Here is an 8,043-nt window from a genome sequence, read left to right on the forward strand (position 1 = left end):
TGGTACTTGAGGGAACCTGTCTCACTTAGGATGTTGCTCAGGAATGGCATTGCAAACCTTAGAACCCACTCCAGGTCATTGAAGATGAGAAGGGGTTTATTCAGAGATGCTAGGTGTTCCCAGACTTCCTGGTTGGAGGTCCACCCCCTGAAGCAATGCCTAAATCAGGTAGGGGGGCAGTTCCAGCAAGATCCCATGGCCACCACATGCTGGGTTCCGGGTGCCAGAAATTCCACCATGGGAACCATCTTGGCCAGATAATTGTTTCCACCTGGCACCAAGTTCTGAAGTCAAGCCTTGCTGGGTGTGTGGGACTGGCAGAGCTACGTCACATGCCTGGGGCCTAACTGCAAGGGAAGTTGAGAAAAGAGAGTTTCTGGTTTCTACTTGAGGAGGCAGAACTTAAAATATAGGAAATTTCCTAAATGTACTAACAGTAGTTAGAAGGTTGTGGGTGACCAGCCAGAAAAGGGCACTGGTCCATACAGATGGTTTGAGTAGGTTTCTGAAATGGAAACAGGGAAATGTCTCAGAAATAGCTATAGCAGGGCCTTATGCTTTCTAAAGGCTGGCCAGGAGCTTTGCACTCTCCCTGATCTCCTTTTCTGGGATCCTCGGGGCCGGTTTAGTTCTCTGCACACTAGTTTCCTCAGCTTGTCTTTGGCTCTTGCTCTGATTAACTCTACCTAGGTCAGATGTTCCGGAGAAGGCGATCGCACCCCACTCCAGTACTCTTGCCTGGAAAATCCCATGGACAGAGGAGCCTGGTAGGCTGCAGTCCATAAGGTTGCTAAGAGTCAGACACGACTGAGCGACTTCACTTTCACTTTTCACTGTCATGCATTGGAGAAGGAAATGGCAACCCACTCCAGTGTTCTTGCCTGGAGAATCCCAGGGACGGGGGAGCCTGGTGGGCTGCCGTCTGTGGGGTCGCACATGGTTGGACATGACTGAATCGACTTAGCAGCAGCAGCAGCAGCAGGTCAGATGTTCACCTGCAGTCCAAATAGCTGTGACTCCGAGAAGGCTACAGAGACACACAGGACCCTTAGTGGCGTATTTTTTCTTAGATGTGTTGCTTGGCAACAGCTGTTGTCCAGCTGTGGAAATGAGAGCCAGAAGGGCCCTCCAGGGTCAGGAAGTGCAGGCTTTTCAGTTCAGTTACAGAAAGGGAAGCTCAGAAAGGTTAGGGGTGGGGGGTGAGGGATAGTACAGTACAGTGGAAAAGACAGAAATCAAAGGTTGGTGTTGTTTAATTATCCTGGACCTCAGTTTCCTTTTTTGTGAGAGGAGAATAATACTTACTTTGCAGGGTTGTCATATTAAATTAAATGATATAGCAAGCTTCAGTTCAGTTCAGTCTCTCAGTCATGTCCAACTCTTTGCGACCCCATGAATCGCAGTACGCCAGGCCTCCCTGTCCATCACCAACTCCCAGAGTTCACTCAAACTCATGTCCATCAAGTTGGTGATGCCATCCAGCCATCTCATCCTCTGTCGTCCCCTTCTCCTCCAGCCCCCAATCCCTCCCAGCATTAGAGTCTTTTCCAATGAGTCAACTCTTCGCATGAGGTGGCCAAAGTATTGGAGTTTCAGCTTTAGCATCAGTCCTTCCAATGAACACCCAGGACTGATCTCCTTTAGAATGGACTGGTTGGATCTCCTTGCAGTCCAAGGGACTCTCAAGAGTCTTTTCCAACACCACACTTCAAAAGCATCAATTCTTCAGCGCTCAGCTTTCTTCACAGTCCAACTCTCACATCCATGCATGACCACAGGAAAAACCATAGCCTTGACTAGACAGACCTTTGTTGGCAAAGTAATGTCTCTGCTTTTCAATATGCTATCTAGGTTGGTCATAACTTTCCTTCCAAGGAGTAAGCGTCTTTTAATTTCATGGCTGCAGTCACCATCTGCAGTGATTTTGGAGCCCCCCAAAATAAAGTCTGACACTGTTTCCACTGTTTCCCCATCTATTTACCATGAAGGGATGGGACCAGATGCCATGATCTTAGTTTTCTGAATGTTGAGCTTTAAGTCAACTTTTTCACTCTCCTCTTTCACTTTCATCAAGAGGCTTTTTAGTTCGTCTTCACTTTCTGCCATAAGGGTGGTGTCATCTGCATATCTGAGGTTATTGATAATTCTCCCGGCAACCTTGATTCCAGCTTGTGCTTCTTACAGCCCAGCGTTTCTCATGATGTACTCTGCATATAAGTTAAATAAGCAGGGTGACAATATACAGCCTTGACGTACTCCTTTTCCTATTTGGAACCAGTCTGTTGTTCCATGTCCAGTTCTAACTGTTGCTTCCTGACCTGCATATAGGTTTCTCAAGAGGCAGGTCAGGTGATCTGGTATTCCCATCTCTTTCAGAATTTTCCACAGTTTATTGTGATCCACAGAGTCAAAGGCTTTGGCATAGTCAATAAAGCAGAAATAGATGTTTTTCTGGAACTATCTTACTTTTTCCATGATCCAGCGGATGTTGACAATTTGATCTCTGGTTCCTCTGCCTTTTCTAAAACCAGCTTGAACATCTGGAAGTTCGCGGTTCACATATTGCTGAACCCTGCTTGGAGAATTTTGAGCATTACTTTACCCTGAGCAAATACTTATTAAAAGTTGGTTGTTGGAAGAGCAAAAGAAACCCATAAACTATTATTAACTTGAAAAGTAGTAGACATGTTTGTATCGCCTGGACAACATAGGGCGCCATACTTTCCAAACTGTGTCCTGTGCGTATCAGCTGTCTTTGGGGGTAGAATACATCTGCAGGCCATGTGCTGTTGAGCTCCCAGAACCACGTCAGGCAGGTTTGTTCTGGGACTGCATATGTGTGTAATCGTGTCGAATGCATTATTTCAGCCCTCTTTTGCTCACCATAATGTTTTTGTTGTGTCAGTAGTTTGTTCCTTTTTATTGCTGAGTCGTATTCCACTGAATGACTATGTTGTAATTTATTTCTCTGCTGTTGAGTAATTTCCTGTTTTGTTCTATTCTGAATAAGCCACAATGAACTTTCTTGTACAGTCTTTATGTGGACATTTTTTTTTTCGTATCTCTTGGGTGAATACCTAGGACACAGTCATATGTTTAGCTTTAATAGATACTGTCAAAATTTTTCTAAGTCATCAAATTATATTTTCCATTCTCATCAGTGATGTAAGAGAATCCCATTGCTCTATATCCTTACCAGTATTTAGGGTTGTCACCCATTCTAGTGAGTGTGTAGGGAATCTGATTGTAATTTTAATTTGCACTTCCCTAATGGCTAATGATGTACAGCACCTTTTCATGTGCTTAATGGCTACTTAATAAATTCTTTTGTAAAGTGTTCTGGTCTTTTACTCATTTTTATTTAGTTTGTCTTCTCATTCTTCATTCATAGGAGTAGTTTTTATATTCTCTATACAAGTCATACACACAAACAGTATCTTTTTTAAAAAATAGCTTTATTGAGGTATAGTTGATATATAACAAATTAAACATATTTAAGGTATATCCTTGTGAAACTATCAGCACAACTGAGACAGTGAATATATCCCATATCCATCACCCCCCAAATTCATGCCCCTTTATAATCCTTCCCTTCTGCCCCTCCGTGCCTTCCCACCCATCCCCAGGCAACCACTAATCTTTCTGTTACTATATACCAATTTGTTGTTTCTAAAATTTTTTGTAAATGGAATCATATAGTATGTACTCATTTTTGTCTGGCTTCTTTCAGCAGAATTATCTTGAGGATCATCCATGTTGCATATATCAATAATCTATTCCTTTTAATCACCGAGTAGTATCCATTGTATGCATATATCATAATTTATTTACCCATTCAACTTTTGATGGGCGTTTGTGTTGTTTCCACCTTTGGGTTATTATGCATAAAGCTGCTGTGAACATTCATGCTCTAGCCTTTTTATGAACATGTGCTTTTATTTTCCTACAAGTAGAATGAACTGATCATAAAGCAGGTATATGTTTAACTTTTAAAAAAACTGCCATGTTGTTTCCAATGTGGTTATACCATTTAACATTCCCACCAGCAGTATAAGAGAGTTATAGTTATATATGCTTTCCAACACTTTGTATGGTCAGTCTTTCTAATTTTAGTCATTCTAATAGGTAACTTTTTTTCCTGAGTTTTATGGTTTTATTAGCACAAACAAAATGTGCACACCAGCTGTCTATTCATTTCTTCACTGTGCAGGCTGGTGTTGGGACTGGTGATTCTGATGGCCAGCTGGGCTGCTCTTTTCACAATGGCCTTGAGGTTCCTGGAGGAGACACTGTGAGCAGTCTCAGCACAGTAAGATTTTTTGTCCAACAGCAGTACTTCAAGCTCCTTGACGTTGTGGATGAGGTACTTCCTGAAGCTGCTGGGCAGCATGTGCCTTGTTTTCCTGTTGCTCTAGTAACTGATGTTGGGCATCAAGATCTGGCCTTTGAATCTCCTGCGCACCCTGTTGTCAGTGCCTCTCAGTTTCCACCAGTTCTGCTTAATTTTGACACATTGTTCTGACTGGTACTGGATTAACCTTTTGGTCCCCTTTCGGGTGATCTTGGGCTTCAGGAGGGGTCTGAAGGTGGCCATGATGCTGAGTAAGAGCTATCTGCCACCTCTATAGGCAGCACACTGAGGAAGAGAGAGCAATAGGTGACTATTTTAACTTGTATTTCCCTAACAACTAATGATGTTGACCATCTTTTCATGTCTTTGTCTCCTGTATATCTTTTCTTGGTAGTGTTTCTTTTAATATTTTGCCCATTTATTAATTGGGTGATTTATTTCTTATACTTTTTTATTTAATATTATTTATAAAATTATATTTAGTTTAATATTATTTAATTATTATAATTTATTGCCTATTTTCTTATGAGTTTTGAGAGTTCTTTACAAATGCTGAATACAGGTCATTTATGAGATATATACAAAGGATATATATAAATATACCTTAAATATCTTTTCTCACACTCTGCTTGTTTCTTTGTTTTCTTGACAGTGTCTTTCAAAGAGCAGAAGTTTTAAATTTTGATGTCTCTAATTTATTACTTTTTTCTTTTATGATTAATGCTTTTCTCCCCCTAATAAATCTTTACCTACGATGAGGTCACAAAGATATTCTCCTGTGTTATCTTCAAGAAGCTTTATAATTTTAGCTTTTACATTGAGATCTATGGTCCATCTAAAATGAGTTTTTGTGTATGCTGTGAGGTGGGAGTCAGTATTCTTTTTTATTTTCTAGGAGCTGCAATATGCATCTTTGATTTATCATGCTCTACTGTCCCCACCTCCCCCTGGCATGGAAAAACTCTCATCTATTTGATTAAACAAAAATAAAATAAGCTACATGGGAACAATTTTAAAGTCCAAAGAGATACCAACTTTAAGGCTGCAGTAGCTGATACAGCATCCCCTAGCTATCTTCTCCAGCTTTCTCTGTGGGCCACAGACATACATTCAGATGCCTGTGAGCTAACATGGGAGTTGCTGAACATTTTTCCATTGGTTCTTCACCAGCTCATTGCCTGTTATGCCTGAGGCCTGCAGTATATCATGTAAGATTTAAAAGTAAAACTCCAGAGCTGGGGAAAAAACCCACCCCAAACAAAAACCCACATTAAAGGTTTTGCGGAAAACCTTTGCTTCCCCATTCTCCATTTAATTGATGGAATCCACACCACCGTTGCAATGCCATTTTTAAAAGTGTCAAGAGGCAGTCAGCACCCAGGTGGGCTTGCAGCATGGTTTCTGTGGCCCAGGCAGGTATTTTGGTGGTGCTGTCCCTTACATCATGTCTGTATCACTGTCAACTTTGAATAAATCTTATACAGTTTCATGTCTAACATAAGATCCTTCAGAGAGTACAATTTAGTGTACTTCCCTTCTCATTCTTTATGCTATGGTCGGATTTTTCATTTACATATGAAACATATGTAAATGTTTCATTTTATATTTCATTACATATTATTACATTGTTGTTTTGTTTTCAACAGTCACTTGTCTGTTAAGCAATTAAGGTGAGAGGAGAGTAGTCTTTCATATTTAGTGGCACATTTGCCATTTCCATGGCTCTTCATTCCTTCCTGTGGATCTCACTTCCATCTAGTGTCATTTTCCCTCAAGCTAAAGAATGTCTTCATTTCTTGCTCGGCAGAAGATCTGCTGGAGACGCATTTTCTCAGATTTTGTTAACCTGAAGGCATCTATTTTACTTCATTTTTGAAGATATTTCCATTGGATATAGAATTCTATGTTGCCAGATTTTGCTTTCTTTCAGCAGTTTAAAATATATTTTATGTTTGGCCACAAGAGTATATATAGCCATTTCAGAAAAGGTTTTAAGATACTCCCTTTAAGGAACATTTGTCTAGACACATCTTCATTGCCTTGTGTGAAATTAATAGCTTAAAAAGAACTCTGTGAATGGTTCTAAATGCAAACTTTGAAATTGTTGAATAACTTAATTAAGATGCATTTCATTCCTGGTTTATGAAAAAAAGGATATCATGTTATTGTTTTATGGCTCCTTTGTTGCTGATTAGCCAGACATCATTTTTAAATTGATGTTTCTCTATGTAATGTGTCTTTTTTCTCTGGATGCCTTGAAGAATTTTCTACTTTGGTTTTCAGCAGTTTGACTGTGATGTGCCTAGATAAATGTGTTTGTGTGTGTGATATTAGTTGGGAGTTTTGCTGAGCTTTGTGTTTTCAACCCAATTTTGGAAACTGTCTTCAATTATTTTTCTGCCATATTCTCTTTTCTCCTCTGGGACTCCAAATACATGCATGTTAGTCTAATTGCTTGATATTGTCCCACAGGTCATCGAGGCTGGATATTTTTTCCAATCTTTTTTTTTTTTGGTCTCTGAGTTTCATTTTGACTTCTTTCAAATTCATGAATATTCTGTCTAGTCTGCTGTTTTTCTTATTCAATGATTTAAAAAAATTTTTTAGATATGGAATTATTTCAGTACTAAGATTTCTATTAAGTTCATTTTCATAGTTTCCATACCTCTTTTTAAAAAATATATATAATTGATTCATACCTCTTCTAAAATTCACATTCCTCATGTCTTCATCCATTATACCCATCTTTTCCTATAAATTCCTTAACATTTATAATAAATCCTTGTTTTGTAATTTCAGTGTCTGGGCTGTCACTGTGTCTGCTGCTGTTGACTGTATTTCTTTCTCTTGAGAAATGTCATGTTTTGCTGCTGCTTCACATCTTGTTTTAACAATCTTGTTTAGTCGGTAAGTCTTGTCCGTCTCTTTTGCAACCCCGTGGACTGTGGCCTGCCAGGCTTCTGAGAATCTAGTTTCTGTAACTACATCTACAATATCTGCTATACATCAATTACTACTAGATTTGTCCATTTTGGACAGAGGAGCTTCTTCACATATCTAGTAGTATTTCATGTATAGCAGATATTGTAGATAGTAGTTACAGAAACTCAACATTCTCTTATCTTCCTTTGAAGCATGCTGAATTTTCTTCTGGCATTTGGTTAAATTACCGGCAGATCCCCTTGATCCATGGGAAGCTTGGTTTCAGTCTTTGTTAGGGAAGGCCTAGTTTAGTTTTACCCTTTGCCCTGGGAAATGGTCTTTATTCCTAAGGTGTGACCTTTTGGGGTTTCAATGGAAAGCTGGAAGTATTTTATAAGCCCTTCTAACTTGGTGGACTTTGAACTCTTAATCTGTTTCCCATTACTGGGAAATTGCAGAAATCTCTGTTTGATGCTTTTGACCTTCCATTCTTGGCTCCTTGGAGTCATCCCCCCCACACACTTGAAGACTCAAACAAGGATCTAAGTGAGGAGAGTTTGTGTGCCAATTTTCTGGCACCTCTTTTGTAGCTCCCTCGTTCTCATGGTTTCCCTCCTCAGGCCACTGCTGCTGCTATACACTCTGACCTCTTAATTTCTCAGCCCAGTAAGACTCTTGCTTTCTGCTTGAGCTCTACTGCCAAGCAAGTAGACTTACCAAGTGGCGCTAGTGGTAAAGAACCTGCCTGTGAATGCAGGAGACATAAGAGG

General features: G+C 39.9%; 1 pseudogene; it reads right to left on the reverse strand.

Moving 5' to 3' along the window:
- Positions 1-4,146: 4,146 nt before the first annotated feature.
- On the reverse strand, positions 4,147-4,616 carry LOC113887657 (annotated as a pseudogene).
- Positions 4,617-8,043: the final 3,427 nt, after the last annotated feature.

Source organism: Bos indicus x Bos taurus, chromosome X (assembly GCF_003369695.1).
Source record: "Bos indicus x Bos taurus breed Angus x Brahman F1 hybrid chromosome X, Bos_hybrid_MaternalHap_v2.0, whole genome shotgun sequence".
Classification (NCBI taxonomy): domain Eukaryota; kingdom Metazoa; phylum Chordata; class Mammalia; order Artiodactyla; family Bovidae; genus Bos; species Bos indicus x Bos taurus.